The sequence below is a fragment of the Lissotriton helveticus genome, chromosome 1_1 (genome assembly GCF_964261635.1).
Source record: "Lissotriton helveticus chromosome 1_1, aLisHel1.1, whole genome shotgun sequence".
NCBI lineage: Eukaryota > Metazoa > Chordata > Amphibia > Caudata > Salamandridae > Lissotriton > Lissotriton helveticus.
The window spans coordinates 1,330,852,144-1,330,872,598 of NC_136057.1; the positions used below are offsets into that span (position 1 = coordinate 1,330,852,144).

The following is a 20,455-nucleotide window of genomic DNA, read 5'->3' on the forward strand; positions in this document are numbered from 1 at the left end:
AATAAATACATTTTTATTATTCTAGGCTGAAAATAAAATAAAAACCAAAGGAAATGATGGACGGAGCGTTGACAATACAAGTACTCACCCCCAGTCAACTGATCTGGGTTTAATCCATCACCGTTATTTAGCCCACTCTGCCACCCCAGTTCAGATATGGCCATATGCAAATCAGTCTGACCCTGTGCCTCATGTGAACAGTCCAGCCCGAACTGCCAAGCCATGTCTTCCCTGGACCGGAAACAAGCCTCCGAGGACCGGTTTCTGGCATTTCAGCCGTCTTCTGCCCGGCTTGCTTGAATCCAGTGGCAAAGTGAGCAAGGCAGTACTTTCCTCAGTAATGACTTCCCCTCGCGGCACACCAGCCAATTGTATCAAACTACCTGACTGAGGTCCGGCTGTCTGACTCAGAGCCGCGGAATCATCACATGCTGGTACATTGTACCACTGTGAGCCTGCCAGCTGCGCCTCAGCTCAGTTAAGAGTGCCCCAAGCCTGTAGGAACAGGATGCCTATGCCGCAGCCGCAGGTGGTGCACTGCCACCTGCCACACACTCAGTTCCTTCAACAGCACTTCACAGTGACAGCTGACATTTGCAGATAAGCATGACAATGAATTTCAGCGCGATGAAGCGAAGCATCACACTGAAATGGGTTAGTCTAATGCCTGATGCGTGGTAATTGGCAGGACTGCCCCGACAAATCCCTCTCATTCTTAACAATATAACTGAAAACTAACATTTGACCAGCTTTATATCTCATTGTTCCTTTAAACTCTTTGACTTTTCCTGCAATGGTTCCACTTTATTACCCATCAAGTCTGTTTCAGGACAGGTCTTACTTTCTGATGGACCTTAATTCTTTCTCCAGCTCTACTATTCCATTCCTTCATTTACCAGCCCTCCAGTTATTGTTCTTTTAACCATCACTCTGCCACCAGAAAATCCTTTTCCTCGACCAATTCCACAGTAATTCCTCTGTTTTCTCCAGGTTTTCATACAGGGATTTTCCTGTATGAAAATAAACCTATCCGTGGAAACACAGCACATCGTAATGACAACCCAAAAGTCACACTACACACTACATGACTATGTAACACCATACAAAATATCATCACACTATTTGTCACCACTCTTTCACCGGACCACACTACACACTACACTACGTTACTCCACATATTATAGTACAGCAGCCACACACGATAAACTAAATCACACAACACAACACCGAAGTAACAGATTTTCTACCAACAAATATTTCCTTTTAATATCGCTATAATTAAATGGACCTAAAAAAAAAAGAAAATGAGCTCTACTCTACTCAACACCCTACAAATATTTATTTAATTAAATACGAATTTACAATGTTTCACAGGCGCTTGGCTGGTGTTTTTCCACTCAGGTCAAAGCACAGAGAAACAAAGCAATTTCAGCTTATACTATGTGAAGTTGTATTAGTGTGGGCGGGTAAGAGTTACACATACATTTGTTTCTTATATTGGGAACTGGCAGTGACGTCAGGCTCATGCTACAGACACTGTTTTGCTGTTTTACATATAACAGTCTGTTATGGGCTCTCATGGCACCATGTTTATGTAAGTGACGTTAGGATTGAGTGCGGCGAATCTGCGGCCACACCAGTCCCCACCTTTTCACGTAACATTAAGGTTGAGAACACAGACCTCAGAGGCCTCATTTATGAGGTCTTGCGTGAGTTTTGCGCTTCCGATGCGTCACTTTTTGTGACGCATCGGTGGCGTAAAACATGCGTCCTGTTGCGCACTATTTACAAAGTGACACATCTAAGCAGATACGACACTTTGTAAACCCCTGCGCTACATTATACCTGCTTCAGGTATAATTTATGCAGAGGGGGCGTTCCCCCGCAAGAAGCCTCGTAATAGTGATGCAGTGAAATCTATGAGATTTCACTGCGTCACTTTTAGGACGCTGTTGCGTCAAAATCTTGCGCCTGCCTCACAGCAGGCGTAAGACTGACGCAAGCCCTTTCACATGGGGCTTTCCCCATGTGAAAGGAAGCATTGCTGGAGTTGCGTCACTTTTGTGACACACCCCAGCAATGCGTGACTTTTGCGCCTACAGATACGTCAGAAATACTGACGTATCTGTAACTCCTTGCGACATGATGCGTCATATTATAAATATGACGCATCAATCATGTCGCAGGGAGAGCGCAGTGAAAAGTGACGCATCGCTGTTTTCACGCAGCGATGCGTCACTTTTCATAAATAAGGCCCCTGGGGCCTTATTTATGAAGGCCTTGCGCCGCCGATGCGCCACTTTTAAAATGGGAAAAAGTGACCCAGCGGCGGCGCAAGGCCTTCATAAATAAGGCCCTTGGTATGCAAGAGAGTCTCCAGCACATCACATACATGCATAATATGTGTGTGTTTTTTGCCATTGTAATTGTATTTATATAGCGCTTACTACTCCTGATGAGGCATCAAATCGCTTTTTCAGTGAGCAGCACGGTACTCTGGAACCCAAAAGGATTAGTGGTAAATTAGTATAGTGAAATATGACATTAATTTGAGCGGTGGTTAGTCTATTATTTGGATTGAGAAGGGTCGTGGAAGGATAGAGGAGCTTAAGATTTGCAGTTATATAGCGCTTGCTACCCCTGATTAGGTGTTGTGCTTTTCAGCGAGTAGCACTTTACTCCGGAACCAAAAAAAGATTAGTGGTGAATTAGTCTAGGGAAAGTGAAATTAATTTGAGTGGTGGACATGCTAGTCTGTTATTTGGGCTGAAAATATAGTGAAGGGATGGAAGAGGGAAGGATTTGTATTTATATAGCGCTTGCTACCCCTGATGAGGTGTTATGTTTTTAGGTGTACATATGTGTGTGTATGCGTTTTAAATCTTGCACCATAACTTTGAGTAAACTCTTTGCCTGCTTGGAATGAAACTAATTCTACCTGTCAGCTAGAAGGGCTAAAGTGTTTGATCTCTTACACGTTTTATGAAGTTCCTGTGTACGTGCGCGATATAAGAATTTCAAAAAAAGTTCTATGACTGCAAACAAACTTCTCAGATTCGTAGCCTTCTCTTGCTTGGGATAATCTGGCAGGCAGAGTCGATACGGATATACTCTGAGGTCATTTTGGTTAACAGCCACGGTTGTCAACAACTAATTGCCGCTGGAGTACTTTATATAGCCTCCACTGCTGCAGAGGCTGGAGGCAGAAGCACATTTTGGCAGCACGAGAGCTCAGATTGTGGAAGGTAGGTAAGTAGTAAATTACCAAGGATGGCACTTCCACTACGGTGATCAGTTTCTGTTTTACTTTCCCCATTATGGATATTTTATTAAGCTGGTCTGATAGTGTTGCAGTTTTTAGGTTCGGGGTTAGCCAAGATCTTTTAATGTTTTTAAATTGATATGTGTAATATACTTATGTATGTGGATTGCAGCTAGCCTTCTTCATCCATTGGTCTCTTATTGTTTCTGTAATGTTGCTCTTCCGTCCACTAAAGCATATAGCATGGGGTAATGGGTCAGCCTAACTCCACTAACCTGATTTTGAGCTTTTATTTTTCAATTTTATATAGCGCGACTCGACCCGGAGGTATCAGAGCGCTTTACATGAACACCAGTTACAATACAGATGGACAAATTCATTTTTTATTAGGCAATGGTGGATTGATTGATTTGCCCACAATCACAGGATGCTTGAGCCTCCTGCCAGACTTGAACCTGGCTCCCCAGCTTCAAAGCGAGCTTCTCTCTGGCACCCACACCCACAAAGTAGTTGCCTTAAGTGCCGTAGACTACTATGGCAAAGTGTGTGCCTTTTGAGAACAAAAAATATTCTTGTTTTTAGCCAATGTTTCTTTATTTTTTATATTTGTGAGGACCAGACATCTCAAGCAACAATAGAGTTTTACAAAAGCCATGACAAAACAAGCATTGACAAAGCCAAAACACTGGCGCCAAGACTCAGACATTAAGGGGTCTATTAGGATGACGGGCGGACTTAGTCCGCCCGCCATCCTATAGAGTGAAGGGACCGCCCGCCATAAGGGCGGGGGTCCCGTGGGGGGTATTAGGATGCGCCCCCACAGTGGCGGGCGCATCCGGTATTCTTAGCATTGTGGCGGTCGGTGCTGAAAGCACTGCCCGCCACAATGCTAAGAATACATCTTGTGCATTTCAAAGCACAACGTGAGAGGCACCACGCGGTACCTGCCACGTTGTTCCTTGAAATGCAGGGGGGTACAATAGGTACCCCCCATGTGCACCTCCACCCCCCTGGAGTCCCTGGGGGCCCGCAACGGGCCCCCGCAGGCAGACTCCGCATGCCTTTCCGTGGAAGCATTGCCGCCACGGAAAGGCAACGTTGAATGCCCATTGTAATATGGCTGGCGGTGTCTGATAGACACCGCCACGATATACAACCCTTTTCCGCCTCGGTCTCAAGGCGACCGGAGCGGAAATGCGGCGGACGGTCTTTCCGTCCGCCGCGGACCCCCAGCCATGTTAATATGGCGGGGGTATTTGCAGCAAGGATGGCGGCGGATTGCCCCCGCCAGGCCGGCAGTGGCTACCGCCAGCCTGGCGGGGCCGATCCGCCCGCCATCCTAATGGGCCCCATAGTCTTGGAAATTAAAGTTTAATGAGAAATAAGTACATGTTTCTGCACATACACAATGATTGTTAAATGATTAAGGATTTTAGACATGTCAATTGTTTAATTTGTTCCTGCTCCTATATTTCTATTTGATGATAAGTGACCCTGAAGCACAACTCATGAAACATAAAATACTTATTTTTAAGGATGCTGTTCGAAAATTGTTGTTTTTCGTTTCTTGGTATTTGCAGACGATATATCACTATCAGGGATCAAAGGTTTGAATTATGTTAAATTGCTTTTTTGAGTCAGGGACAATGATACATGTGATGAGGTATGTCATAGAGGGCTGTATTGTCATGGTGGGTGTTTTATAGGCATGGACATAACATATGAGATTATCTATAGCATAATTACCACAAAACAACTCCTAATTATGTGTAATTGTGTGAGAAGTGTAATCCAACATTAAGCGTGTTTTTGTTAGTGCAAAATGTATCCTTGCATCCAAAATGGGCCAAAGGAAGCATTTTGAGCTAAGAAAATATCACTAACTGCTGCAGGATACAAACAGCAGTAGCCTGCAGCAGCTTTCACTCTCTTAGTTCATTGTTTCTTTGCTCCTGCCATAGGATTGTTGTCACAAAGTAGTCTTAATAACTCTAGCTGGAGTATTTGCATATTTGCAGTAATTTTACATCATGAGAGTAACGCATAATTACTAAAATTACTCTAATTACTCCAGCATATGTAAAATTTTGACAAGGCTTAGTTTACTATTAGTGAGCTAACTAAGGGGTATGTGCAAAGCACAGGTGAGAGGTAATTGAATTTTCAGCTGTGCTTGAGTATACCTTTGAGCATATAAGATTTAAGGTGTGTGTACGTGAGAGTGATGGGCTCTCATATGAGACTTGCTGTAACATTGGAGAGATCATACATGATTATGTGTGATTTTGTTGTTTGTGATTGTGCAAGGCTCATATATAAGTGTGTAAATTGTAGCTGCAGTGCAAAGAAGATTAAATGAATGGCCAGATTCATCAACATTTTGCACTGGTGCATAGTTACCATACGTAATGTATACAAAGCAAAGTGTTGCACTGTCATTTACTTTCCAGTGCAAAACTTATTTTGTGCTGAATAATTGCCTTACTGTAACAAACAGTAGCAATTTGTACTACTTCATGCTTCATTGCATCTAGCAGGTGTCAAGGAGTTGACACAAGAGCATTCCCACACTACCACACACGGGGTTTGACACAAAGCCTGATCTGCTAACAATGGTATAAGGGTTTGTGTCCAAAAACTGGATTTTCCGAACTGAGTAGTAAAGGAAAGTTCTGTTTTTATCAAAACACAGAGGATAATATTATGCTGTCTTTTCTTTCCAAAATACCCATAATATCTTTCAGCAGAACAGAAGTAGTAAACATGGAGAATGGCTACCCATAACACATTAGTAGAAGCCATTGAACCAGCACTTCCTCAAAATAAGTGCAAGGGGCCTCAGGAGGAGGCTCAGAATCTTGCCCCACCAATTGCAAGATCAAACTAAGCATAGGTATTTCTTTCTTGATTATAAGCTCAGAGTCTAGGAATAAAGTGTATATATATATATATATATATATATATATATATATATATTCACTGAAAAAAACATAGGTTTCACACCAGTTATAGTTCGCTGGAAATCTTACTCGCATAAAACCATTGAAATTCCCACGTTATAGTTAGTTGGACTCACTATAACTTGCGCGTGCAATGCACTGCTGATGACGTCACATATTACTTCACTCATGACATGGTCAGTGACATCACTCATGACATCACTGATGACACCATCCAGTGAATGTGTGTCTTTCTGAAAAATAAATATGTGTTATATATGTATATGTAAAAGTTGATGGAAGAATAAATGTTTAAATAAGTGTTTACATGGATCTTTAAAAAAAAAAAATTGATTGGTTAACTGGTTTATTAAGTGTATCTTAGTGAATACATATATTAGAGAGTAATGTTTATATATTTAAATATATGTATTAGTGTTTCACTTTGTGTATAAGTGGCTGCATGGGTTGGTGAGTAGCTACATGTGTATGTATATGGGTTATTAGATGTTTTTCTTAGTATGAGTATGAGTGTTTGTATGGTTTGGCGGGGGTATTACTTAGCACATACATGCATGAATGACTGACTCTTCTTTGTATGTGTTTTGAAGACAGCATATGTGCAGGACTGTATGGGTGGATGAGTGTGTATATGTGTGTGTTAGTGAGTGAATGACTGTCTCACTAGTGTCTTTATCAGGAACTACATATGTTTTAATCTAGTATATGTGAATATTGATGTATATAAGTGAGTATATGTGAGAGTGAGGGATTGTAAGAGTTCCTGTTTAAATTAGTATGTGTTTCTATAAGTGATTGTTTAAGAGAGTAAGTATGTGTAAGTTTCCTTAGAAGTAAAGTGGTAGTGTGTGTATAGCTGTATATGCAAATAAATGGATGTTCAATAGTGTATTTACATGTGTGAGTATGTGTGAGAGTATCTTTTGGATGACTGTCGGTGTGTAAGAGGATGTATAGGTGTATCACTACATATGATGAGTGAGTATATGTATGAGTGACTATATAGAACTGTTGGTGAATGAGTGGATGTGTATACAGATGGTGGAATTATTGAATTGGTTGTTGTAACTGGTATGGGTATCTCCATTTTTTTGAAAATGTTAGTTTCCATTTTTGAATATGTGTTTCAAGGGTTACATTACAGTGAAAGGAGGTCTGTCACTCTGTCACAAGGATGGTGTCATCAGTGATGTCATGAGTGATGTCACTGACCATGTCATGAGTGATGTAATATGTGACGTCATCAGCAGTGCATTGCACGCGCAAGTTATAGTGAGTCCAACTAACTATAACGTGGGAATTTCAATGGTGTTAGTGAGTAAAATTTCCAGCTAACTATAACTGGTGTGAAACCTATGGTTTTTTCAGTGAATTTAATAGGTTTTTTAAATGCTAATTCCTAACTATAACTGGTGTGAAACCTATGGTTTTTTCAGTGAATTTCATAGGTTTTTTAATAGCTAATTTCTATTTTATAATGAATCCTATATTGTATATTTATGTAATACTATTTTTTTAAAAATGTATTCATTTATTTTTGGTTTTTGCCCTGGAGCGCTCCCGGTGCGCGTACCGGTGAGCGCACCGGTAAGCGCAGTATTGCGGCGTGCCCCGGTGCGCGTACCAGTGAGCGTCCCGTTAGCGCTATTGCCGCGAACGAAAACAACATTGTGACGTATCGCCTAGCCGCGACGCCGTGCGTCATAAGACACGTATCGCGTAGCCACGAGATTCGTCTTATGACGCACGGCGTAGGCGCACCCGGAAGCGCCCAAGCGCATGCGATAGTGCAATATAAGCGCCCCGACGCGCTTACGCGGCGCGCCCCCGGGCGCGTAGCGTTAGCGCGTCGGGTCATGTGACCTGAAAATAACACTTTTCATTGGTTCCTAACAGTTTTTTTAACAAAGAATGAAATCCCCACCCATTTCCTTCACTTCTTCTTTCACTTTTGTGACTGCAAGACCTGCCTTTTTGCTGTCGGATCTTTGTGGGAATAAAATCTTGGATTATCATGGCTGCCAGACCATCCAGCAGTGAAGATGGCTCCAATGAATTTCTTGATGAGGAGGCTCCTCAGCCGAAAGTAAAAGACCACTTTATTTGGATGTTTTTTTCTATTCCTGATGACCAGAAAAAAGTAAATGCTCCAAAAGTGGAGTGCAGGATTTGTCACACTGTCCTGTCACGGGGTGACCCCACTAAGAAATATTCATTTGGTAACTCCACAATGATTCGCCATGTGGAGAGGAAGTGCCCCCCAGAATTTTGCCCGGGAAAGTGTCAGGGCTCTGGCACGAGAGGCTCCCAGTAATGGTGCCTCTACTTCAACCGGAGGACAAACTGCATTAGGGAGGGAGCAATCACAAGAGCAGATTCCCAACATCAAGCCTGCTTTTAATAAAGGCGTTATTAAATGCAGATAATGCGATAAGTTACTTTGCTATGGGGAACAAAGTGTTCTGCACATGGTTCCAGCATTGGATAACCATCGCTGCCGTTTCCAGCCATAATTTTGTTTTGTTTTTTTGCTCCTGTTGAGCAGTTTCCCATTCCCTGTTTTTGTTTTTGTTCTAAAAAAAGAAAAAAAGAAGAAAAAAAAAAGTTCTTTTCAGAACTACCTCCAATTCTCATCAAAGAGCTGTATTCTTAAAAAAATGAAAAAGAGTAAGTGAAGTGGAGTGCATTGATAAACGAGAAGAAAATGAGTGAGAAAGCACAGAAAGGGACGAGAGGAGAAGGGAAGTGAAGTAGCGGGACTGAAAGAAGGTGAGTGTCTGACCTCACCTCATCTGCACCCTGTTACCATCAATTATACCCAATACATTGAGGCCTGTCCAGGGGGCACAGAGGAGGTGAGTCTTGTCCAAGGGTCAGAGGAGGTGAGTCCTCTCTACTGCACTCATGGACACAGGCCTCACCTCCTTTGCACCCCTGGACATACCTCACCTAATCTGCACAATCTACTTCCTAATCTGAGGAAACACAGGTGACATGATTGTGAAAAGTTCAAATATATTTATTTAATCTTGCAGACACTATTTATTCCTTCTCAATAATGTAAAAGCCATTCATTTGCCCCAAAATCGTTTTTTAAATAACATTTAATAAACAGTGCGCAGATCCTATGTACAAGCATTCAATTTCACTAGTGAAACATTACTATTTTTCAAAATACAATTCCTCTATCTTGCAAATGTTGATACCAAGCTTTATCAAAAAACATGACACAAACCAACAGTAAAGAAGCTCAATCTGATTCCTAATCTGAGGTAACACAGGTGACATGATTGTGAAAGGTTGAAATATATTTATTTAATCATGCAGACACTATTTATTCCTTCTCAAAAATGTAAAAGCCATTCATTTGCCCCAAAATCGTTTTTTAAATCACATTTTAGAAGCAGACCGCAGGTCCTATGTACAAGGATTCAATTTCACTACTGAAACCTTACTAATTCACAAAATACAATTCCTCTATCTTGCAAATGTTGATACCAAGCATTATCAAAAAACATGACACAAACCAACAAGAAAGAAGCTCAATCTGCTTCCTAATCCGAAGTAACACAGGTGACATGATTGTGAAAGGTTCAAATATATTTATTTAATCATGCAGACCCATGGTACGCTCCCCGGTACACTCCCCGGTGCGCGTACCGGGCGCTCCCCCCCCCGCGAAAATAAAAAAAAATTAAATTGTTTTTTTCCCCGCGGGGCCCTTTTATAACCCCCACATCAAACCTAGGGGGCCAGGGGGGGTCTACCCTGCCCCCTTATGGTCATTTCCCCCTTTGTTTTTTCCACCTCTTGTGTCTCGATCCTACCGAGACACAAGATGGCGGCCGCTCCGGACTGTTTGGAATGTTGACAGACACCCGAGAGCCAATCAACTTTCCGCTCGCGTACTCGCGTAGAGCGCCGGGTACGCTCCCCGGTGCACGTACCGGGGGGCGCTTATAGATATATATATATATTTTTTAACCTAAATTACTCAAAATGCTCTGGAGAACATATCTTGAGACATAGCAAAGGCACATCGGGCTACCAGTCCCTACAATTTTGCCAAGTTTGATGGTAATCCATTCAGCTGTTCGGCCTAAATGTGAGTCCAACCGCCCTATGGAAATTAACATGGAGAAAACACGTTTTGGGACCACCCTTTTATCTCGGCCCCGCTTGACGAATCCCCCCCAAACTTTTAGGGAAGGAGCAGAGCGGAGCGGGCCATCTAATTTGAGAAATTCGCGAAAATTCGTCCACCGGCGCCAAAGTTATTCCCAATAGAATGTTGCGGATTTCCTATGGAAACTAGGTCCTAACTATAACTACCTACTGGCGACCGCCAGTAGGTAATATATATATTATATATATATAGCCGACTCGACCTACATCGCCCCACAGCACTTTCCAATTTCCTCGAGGCACAGCATTGGGGCTTTGTGGGAAGTATAGTTCCACCACACGGGACTACACAGTTTGATTGCATCACATCGTGGGGGCGGAGTATGGCAAACGTTTAACAACAGCGTGACAGGCTGACCATTCGCAGCACAAGGAGCAGCTGGAGAGGGGCGCTGAGGAAGGCAGAAAGTGCCGAAATGCATTCGCCCGAGACCTGTGTGCAGTAAAGTGCTCCTTTGAATCTCCCTTCAGGGTCACTTTTCTTTTCATTTGGAGGAGGGGTTGTTCCAGACATTGTGCGCCAAGCCAGGGCGCTTTTACGTGTACCCCCGCCGCCTAAGTGGTATGGACTTGCTGGCCAGCTCGATGGAGCACTTTTTGTTTGTTGCGATAGCAAATAGGTCCATTACCCACCAGGACGCTTGGCAGACAACGCGGTAAGCGGATATTCATATCCCCTGTTTGGGTGACCGGGATTCCCGCGCCAACCCCCGCAAAGGATACCAGGCAGAGAGGTTGCGGCGGTCAAACAAGGGGGACCCGAGGGGGCACCGCAGTGTACATTTGCCTCACCTCCCCAACAAACTTTAATGGCTGCGCCTGTCACGGAAGCCGACTCGACCTACATCGCCCCACAGCACTTTTCAATTTCCTCGAGGCACAGCATTGGGGCTTTGTCGGAAGTATAGTTCCACCACACGGGACTACACAGTTTGATTGCATCACATCGTGGGGGCGGAGTATGGCAAACGTTTAACAACAGCGTGACAGGCTGACCATTCGCAGCACAAGGAGCAGATGGAGAGGGGCGCTGAGGAAGGCAGAAAGTGCCGAAATGCATTCGCTTGAGACCTGTGTGCAGTAAAGTGCTCCTTTGAATCTCCCTTCAGGGTCACGTCTCTTTTCTTTTGGAGGAGGGGTTGTTCCAGACATTGTGCGCCAAGCCAGGGCACTTTTACGTGTACCCTCGCCGCCTAAGTGGTATGGACTTGCTGGCCAGCTCGATGGAGCACTTTTTGTTTGTTGCGATAGCAAATAGGTCCATTACCCACCAGGACGCTTGGCAGACAACGCGGTGAGCGGATATTCATATTCCCTGTTTGGGTGACCGGGATTCCCGCGCCAACCCCCGCAAAGGATACCAGGCAGAGAGGTTGCGGCGGACAAACAAGGGGGACCCGAGGGGGCACCGAAGTGTACATTTGCCTCACCTCCCCAACAAACTTTAATGGCTGCGCCTGTCACGGAAGCCGACTCGACCTACATCGCCCCACAGCACTTTCCAATTTCCTCGAGGCACAGCATTGGGGCTTTGTGGGAAGTATAGTTCCACCACACGGAACTACACAGTTTGATTGCATCACATCGTGGGGACGGAGTATGGCAAACGTTTAACAACAGCGTGACAGGCTGACCATTCACAGCACAAGGAGCAGATGGAGAGGGGCGCTGAGGAAGGCAGAAAGTGCCGAAATGCATTCGCTTGAGACCTGTGTGCAGTAAAGTGCTCCTTTGAATCTCCCTTCAGGGTCACGTCTCTTTTCTTTTGGAGGAGGGGTTGTTCCAGACATTGTGCGCCAAGCCAGGGCACTTTTACGTGTACCCTCGCCGCCTAAGTGGTATGGACTTGCTGGCCAGCTCGATGGAGCACTTTTTGTTTGTTGCGATAGCAAATAGGTCCATTACCCACCAGGACGCTTGGCAGACAACGCGGTGAGCGGATATTTATATCCCCTGTTTGGGTGACCGGGATTCCCGCGCCAACCCCCGCAAAGGATACCAGGCAGAGAGGTTGCGGCGGACAAACAAGGGGGACCCGAGGGGGCACCGAAGTGTACATTTGCCTCACCTCCCCAACAAACTTTAATGGCTGCGCCTGTCACGGAAGCCGACTCGACCTACATCGCCCCACAGCACTTTCCAATTTCCTCGAGGCACAGCATTGGGGCTTTGTGGGAAGTATAGTTCCACCACGCGGAACTACACAGTTTGATTGCATCACATCGTGGGGGCGGAGTATGGCAAACGTTTAACAACAGCGTGACAGGCTGACCATTCGCAGCACAAGGAGCAGCTGGAGAGGGGCGCTGAGGAAGGCAGAAAGTGCCGAAATGCATTAGCTTGAGACCTGTGTGCAGTAAAGTGCTCCTTTGAATCTCCCTTCAGGGTCACGTCTCTTTTCTTTTGGAGGAGGGGTTGTTCCAGACATTGTGCGCCAAGCCAGGGCGCTTTTACGTGTACCCCGCCGCCTAAGTGGTATGGACTTGCTGGCCAGCTCGATGGAGCACTTTTTGTTTGTTGTGATAGCAAATAGGTCCATTACCCACCAGGACGCTTGGCAGACAACGCGGTAAGCGGATATTCATATCCCCTGTTTGGGTGACCGGGATTCCCGCGCCAACCCCCGCAAAGGATACCAGGCAGAGAGGTTGCGGCGGTCAAACAAGGGGGACCCGAGGGGGCACCGCAGTGTACATTTGCCTCACCTCCCCAACAAACTTTAATGGCTGCACCTGTCACGGAAGCCGACTCGACCTACATCGCCCCACAGCACTTTTCAATTTCCTCGAGGCACAGCATTGGGGCTTTGTCGGAAGTATAGTCCCACCACACGGGACTACACAGTTTGATTGCATCACATCGTGGGGGCGGAGTATGGCAAACGTTTAACAACAGCGTGACAGGCTGACCATTCGCAGCACAAGGAGCAGCTGGAGAGGGGCGTTGAGGAAGGCAGAAAGTGCCGAAAGGCATTTGCCCGAGACCTGTGTGCAGTAAAGTGCTCCTTTGAATCTCCCTTCAGGGTCACGTCTCTTTTCTTTTGGAGGAGGGGTTGTTCCAGACATTGTGCGCCAAGCCAGGGCGCTTTTACGTGTACCCCCGCCGCCTAAGTGGTATGGACTTGCTGGCCAGCTCGATGGAGCACTTTTTGTTTGTTGCGATAGCAAATAGGTCCATTACCCACCAGGACGCTTGGCAGACAACGCGGTGAGCGGATATTCATATCCCCTGTTTGGGTGACTGGGATTCCCGCGCCAACCCCCGCAAAGGATACCAGGCAGAGAGGTTGCGGCGGACAAACAAGGGGGACCCGAGGGGGCACCGAAGTGTACATTTGCCTCACCTCCCCAACAAACTTTAATGGCTGCGCCTGTCACGGAAGCCGACTCGACCTACATCGCCCCACAGCACTTTCCAATTTCCTCGAGGCACAGCATTGGGGCTTTGTGGGAAGTATAGTTCCACCACACGGGACTACACAGTTTGATTGCATCACATTGTGGGGGCGGAGTATGGCAAACGTTTAACAACAGCGTGACAGGCTGACCATTCGCAGCACAAGGAGCAGCTGGAGAGGGGCGCGGAGGAAGGCAGAAAGTGCCGAAATGCATTCGCCCGAGACCTGTGTGCAGTAAAGTGCTCCTTTGAATCTCCCTTCAGGGTCACGTCTCTTTTCTTTTGGAGGAGGGGTTGTTCCATATATATATATATATATATATATATATATATATATACATATATGTGCGTGTGTGTGAGTGTGTGTATGTATATATACATATATATGCATTTGTACATATCTTTATCTATCTAAATATATATATATATATATATATATATATATATATATATATATATATATATATATATATATTCACTGAAAAAACCATAGGTTATAGACCATATATAGTTAGGAATTAGCATTTACAAAACCTTGAAAATTCACTGAAAAAACCATAGGTTATAGACCATATATAGTTAGGAATTAGCATTTAAAAAACCTTATTTTACTCACACAAAACCATTGAAATTCCATATATAGTTAGTTGCACTAACTATATATCGCGCACCTGCAATCCACTGCTGATGATGTCACATATTACATCATTCATGACATGGTCAGTGACATCACTGATGACATCACTGATGACATCTCAAATGACATCACTGATGACATCACTGATGACATCTCATTTGACATCAATGACCACATCACTGATGATATCATTCATGTGACAATACAATGCATCTCCTCACATTTTAATATAACCTCTGTTTCACCCAGTGTTAAATACAGAATATAATTTTTGAAACCATTGACACACCAATACTAGTTACTACATACGCACTCACTGATTCCTACGTCTACACACACCTTCACTCATTCACCCATACTATCATTCATACATACAATCACTCATCTTTACAACACTATCATATGCACTCATACACCTATACAGACACTCACAGTCTGCCACTCATCCATGGAGTTACTCACACACCTAGTCAGTCCTGTAAAGAATCAATGACACTTCCATTTTCTTGTCTATACAGTTAAACATAGAGCACCTTACATTTTCAAACATATACTAACACATACTTACCTTGTTATACAATCATTGATACAAGTACACATTGATCTGCACAGAGTCACACACCTCCCAGCCAGCCACACACACACTCAGTCTCCCATACAAATACTTGGACAATCAATCAGTAACCCATATAGTTAATCATATAGCTACTGATCAAAACATGCAGCAGTTTACAGAACAACAGACATAATGATGCACAAATTAAGACACTTTAGTCACTAACCCATGCACTCAGTGAGACACATTTAATCACTCACTCATGCATTCAGTCATGCACCTACTAAATCCTTTGTCCAGACACTTATACTTCCACTCATTCTTCAATATGTAAGACACATTTTAACTTTACAGAAACATACAGTCACTGGATGTTGTCATCAGTGATGTCATCAGTGATGTCATTTGAGATGTCATCAGTGATGTCATCAGTGATGTCACTGACCATGTCATGAATGATGTAATATGTGACATCATCAGCAGTGGATTGCAGGTGCGCGATATATAGTTAGTGCAACTAACTATATATGGAATTTCAATGGTTTTGTGTGAGTAAAATAAGGTTTTTTAAATGCTAATTCCTAACTATATATGGTCTATAACCTATGGTTTTTTCAGTGAATTTTCAAGGTTTTGTAAATGCTAATTCCTAACTATATATGGTCTATAACCTATGGTTTTTTCAGTGAATTTCAATGGTTTTTTAATAGCAAATATCATAAGCTGTCGAATGTCAAGTACGTGGTAAGTGAAAACATTTTCGTGTTTATGCACACTGATCTGCTTTGAATGGTGCCCCCCCCCTCATTTCTATTAGGAGTACTCTCTCTTTGCAGATAGTGAAAGGTAGTTAACGCAGGTCTTTGCCCCCATTGTAATCCGTCGTGCCTGCTTCTCTCTCCATTTGATTCATTGTTATCCAAGTATTTACTGTTTTAGAATTAGTTCTCTTTGGTTCATTCTCTATTTACAAACAAACACAGAGTCGCAATACTCTGTTTAGTCTTTGCAGATAACGAAAAATCGTGTAAAAAAAAAGAAAAGGAATCGAGCAAAATCAGTAGGCCACTAATGGGATCTCTTTTTGACCTCGCTAAAATAGAAACATTAGGAACAACCCCTCATGACAAATACAAAACTAGTGAGATGAACTGAACTCCACACAATGATGGCTGCAAAACAGCTCGGCTCCGCCACCCACCCCGCCCAAAATAACGATAAAGAACGGCTGCCATGATTGGTTGCGGAATGACCACGACGGAGCTACGAAATGGTGCTGCTCTCATGCTAACCCCAGCTTCAGTCTGAAACATCCAGAAACACTGTAGACTACCAATTCGATCAGTTCCGGTAGCGCCCCAATGTAACCCGGTAGAGAAGAACTAGCCCTCCCCTCTTTGACTGATGGTTCTTGTTGCCTGTCCCTTCTGTTGTCATTTAACAGAACTATTTAGCCTGCTGAAAGGGGTTGTGTTCCGACCGCTGGTTGGTGGAGACATTTTGACTATATTCTGTACCTGCGTTGTCGCGTAATGCGTCATATGACGCGCCGCGTTAGCGCATCCGGAAGTCATCCGGGGCGCGCAGCGCGTAACGTAAGCATAACAAGTCATGTGACTTGTTAATAAAACTTTTCATTGGTTCATTTTACTTTTCTTATTGTAATGATGAAAGGCTTGGTCATATGACCTAAAAATTACGCTTTTCATTACTTCCGAACATTATTTTTTCTTAAATATATGTTATAATGTTCCAGGCTAATGTACTTTCCCGGAAATTTTACAACTGTCCTGCAAGTAAAATATATTCTTTTTTCGAGAAAAAGAGCGTTTCTTCGTCCCATGACGGAGCCGTTGAGCAAAAGAGGGTCGACCTGCTGTCTTAGTCGCCGATACGCCTGAATATGAGATTCTTATCGATCACTTTATGTTGCAGGAATAGAAAACACAACAGCCCTTGACCATTTATCTTTACTGCGTTCCTTCGTATTATACCTTTTACCCTTCATGTAATTGGTCTGCTTTATTTCACTTGCCTTTTAATGATTCTAAAACAGTGACTATTATTAAAAACTTTACCAATGTATATACTACTACCATGTTTTCTTTTAAAAACCTTTATTGTGAAAATTTCATTATACAAATACGAGCCTATAACCACGTGGGCCGGCCACGGAGCAAACTGTAATCGTATATGATGAATAGACATTTACACTGTAGAGGAACGTAACGGGCGGGCCATTACGTTGCAAGAACTAAGGTGTCTAACAGTTACGGAATCGGTGGACGTACATTTTATAATTAAAATACGACAGGGCCAGTTACAATAAAATTATCTAGATATACATTTGCGGGCAAGTACCATGGGTGACGTTAATTCGAACTTTCAACAGTACAGTAATCAATAACACATCAGAACTTAATATCAATAGGGATGTCGAAATATTCAATCAATTCTCGTCCCCGCCCGCCATTTGCTTCAAAACTGCATACGTATCTCGTGATTTCAAGGTTCTGCAACCAGTACACAACAAGGAGTTACGAGTCCCATTTATTCTGGCGCCATTTTGGGCGAGGACGGGCAGGTCCAGGATATAGTCAAAATGTCTCTACCAACCATCGACTATGATGATGTTCATATGCTGTATTTATTAGAGTAACACTCATCTGTCCACATGAAATTAATTTGCCACAATCTAAACATGTCATTTTAATCTTTCCAAAGTTCTTCTAAATATTTGGGACCGTTTCCCTTGCCTCTGAAGCTCTCAGTGCCACTTCTTTGATGAATGTACTAGCAGGTCAGGGGTTCTCCTCCAAATCTCTCTTTTATGCAGCACTATAATTAATTGGTGCCACCTCTCCATATGACGATGCATGGTATAGTTACCACAACTATATTTTTTTTCGGTTCCTCTGGAGAGTTCATCGTGGCAGATGAAGCGTGTAACGTACCGGGCATTTACCTTTTTTTGCATGTACAGGAAAGGAAAAAAAAATCGAGCGTCCGAGTTCTAAGGTGTCCCAGGGCCATTTTAGTGGACCAGGCCCAAATCCAAAGAACAGGCCGCCATTTTGAGAGTCCTGTTGCAGCCGCCTGTCGCTGTAGCATCAAGAGCAGCCGAAACTCAGCTGAATGGCAACTGAAACGGTAAAGGGGCGCCCCACTACAGCAGACGAGCCAGGCCCAAATCCAAAGAACAGCTATCTCACAGGCTAATGGGGTGACCCACGCCGAGTTTCAGCATTGTAGGATGACCACACAAGTACAGCAACTTGCTAGACATCACCTCGGTGCCATCCGGATCTCGGCGCCCCACTGCAGATGAAGTGCCTCTCAACTATGAAACCACCACGGTGACATCCGGATCTTGGCGCGTTGTGCTGCCTTCGGCCTATTCGCACATCGGTCCGCTACTGACGCCATCTCACAGGCTAATGGGGCGACCCACGCCGAGTTTCAGCATTGTAGGATGACCACACCAGTACAGCAACTTGCTAGACATCACCTCGGTGCCATCCGGATCTCGGCGCCCCACTGCAGATGAAGTGCCTCTCAACTATGAAACCACCACGGTGACATCCGGATCTTGGCGCGTTGTGCTGCCTTCGGCCTATTCGCACATCGGTCCGCTACTGACGCCATCTCACAGGCTAATGGGGCGACCCACGCCGAGTTTCAGCATTGTAGGATGACCACACCAGTACAGCAACTTGCTAGACATCACCTCGGTGCCATCCGGATCTCGGCGCCCCACTGCAGATGAAGTGCCTCTCAACTATGAAACCACCACGGTGACATCCGGATCTTGGCGCGTTGTGCTGCCTTCGGCCTATTCGCACATCGGTCCGCTACTGACGCCATCTCACAGGCTAATGGGGTGACCCACGCCGAGTTTCAGCATTGTAGGATGACCACACCAACTTGCTAGACATCACCTCAGTGCCATCCGAATCTTGGCATCTCAACGCCTAGTGGTATCTTCCATACAAAAAATATTGTTACGCTGCCTTTGGCCCCATTCGCACATCAGTCCGCAACTTAGACATCACCTCGGTGCCATCCGGATCTTGGCATCTCAGCGCCTTGTGGTGTCAGTCAGAAAATATTGTTGTGCTGCCTTCGGCCTATTCGCACATCGGTCCGCTACTGACGCCATCTCACAGGCCAACGGGGCGCCCCACGCCGACTTTCAGCATTGTAGGATGGCCACACCAGTGCGGCAACTTGCTACACACCACCTCGGTGCCATCCGGATCTTGGCATCTCAGCGCCTTGTGGTCTCTTCTACACCGGAAATATAGTAGAAAATATTGTTGCGCTGCCTTTGGCCCCATTCACACATCAGTCCGCTACTGACACCATCTCACAGGCCAACGGGGCGCCCCACGCCGACTTTCAACATTGTAGGATGGCCACAGAAGTGCGACAACTTACTAGACACCACCTCGGTGCCATCCGGATCTTGGCGCGTTGTGCTGCCTTCGGCCTATTCGCACATCGGTCCGCTACTGACGCAAACTCACAGGCCAACGGGGCGCCCCACGCCGACTTTCAGCATTGTAGGATGGCCACACCAGTGCGGCAACTTCCTACACACCACCTCGGTGCCATCCGGATCTTGGCGCGTAGTGAAGCTGCAGCAGCTGCAAATAAGCTTCAGACAGTGTTACAACCGCTGCTCAGAACTCTCAACTATGACACCACCTCGATGCCATCCGGATCTTGGCGCGTTGTGTTGCCTTCGGCCTATTCGCACATCGGTCCGCTACTGACGCCGCCTCACGTGCCAACGTATTTTCTCCGCATTTTATACCCTATGCCGCATAACAGGTCATGTGACTTGTTTATAAAACTTTTCATTGGTTCATTTTACTTTTGGTTTCCTAATGATGGAAGGCTTGATCATATGACCTAAAAACAACACTTTTCATTGGATGAAAACTTTTTTTTCCCCCCAAACGATGAAAGCCCCACCTTGTTTCTGGATGTTTCAGACTGAAGCTGGCGTCACCATGAGAGCACCACCATCTCGTAGCTCCGTCGTGGTCATTCCGCGAGCAATCATGGCAGCCGCTCCCCACCAGAAGCCTGCAGGAGTCGGGGCCCCCAAAACTTTTGATGAATTCTCAAGGCGGAGGGGACGCTTTCGAGAATGGGGTCCAAGACCTAGCAGACAAGCGTCCGATTTCCAAGGTGTCCCAGGGCCATTTCAGTGGACCAGGCCCAAAAAGGAAACAGCCTGCCGCCATTTTGAGAGTCCTGTGACAGCCGCCTATCGCTGCACCGCAAGAGTGGGCGCAACTCAGCTGAATGGCGGATTTTGACACAGTGGACCAAAAGCGGACGGAATGGCAACTGAAACGGTAAAGGGGCGCCCCACTACAACAGACGAGACTCCACCTGGAGAGGCCCGTTCACGCCGCCTCCCCCGGGGCGCTCCACGCCGTTATTCGGAG

General features: G+C 45.0%; 1 protein-coding gene across 4 annotated transcripts in view; it reads left to right on the plus strand.

Annotated features, from left to right (window-relative positions):
* The first annotated feature begins 3,212 nt into the window (after nt 1-3,212).
* LOC144823689 (von Willebrand factor A domain-containing protein 7-like) overlaps nt 3,213-20,455 on the plus strand; it is a 542,335-nt gene continuing 525,092 nt past the window's right edge. The window contains exon 1 of one of the 4 annotated variants that reach the window (XM_078682451.1): nt 3,213-3,245. The gene's annotated coding sequence lies outside the window, so the exon portion shown is untranslated. Of the gene's footprint in view, nt 3,250-20,455 lie in introns of all 4 variants that reach the window. The other 3 variants (XM_078682442.1, XM_078682435.1, XM_078682427.1) reach the window with 3 other exon arrangements.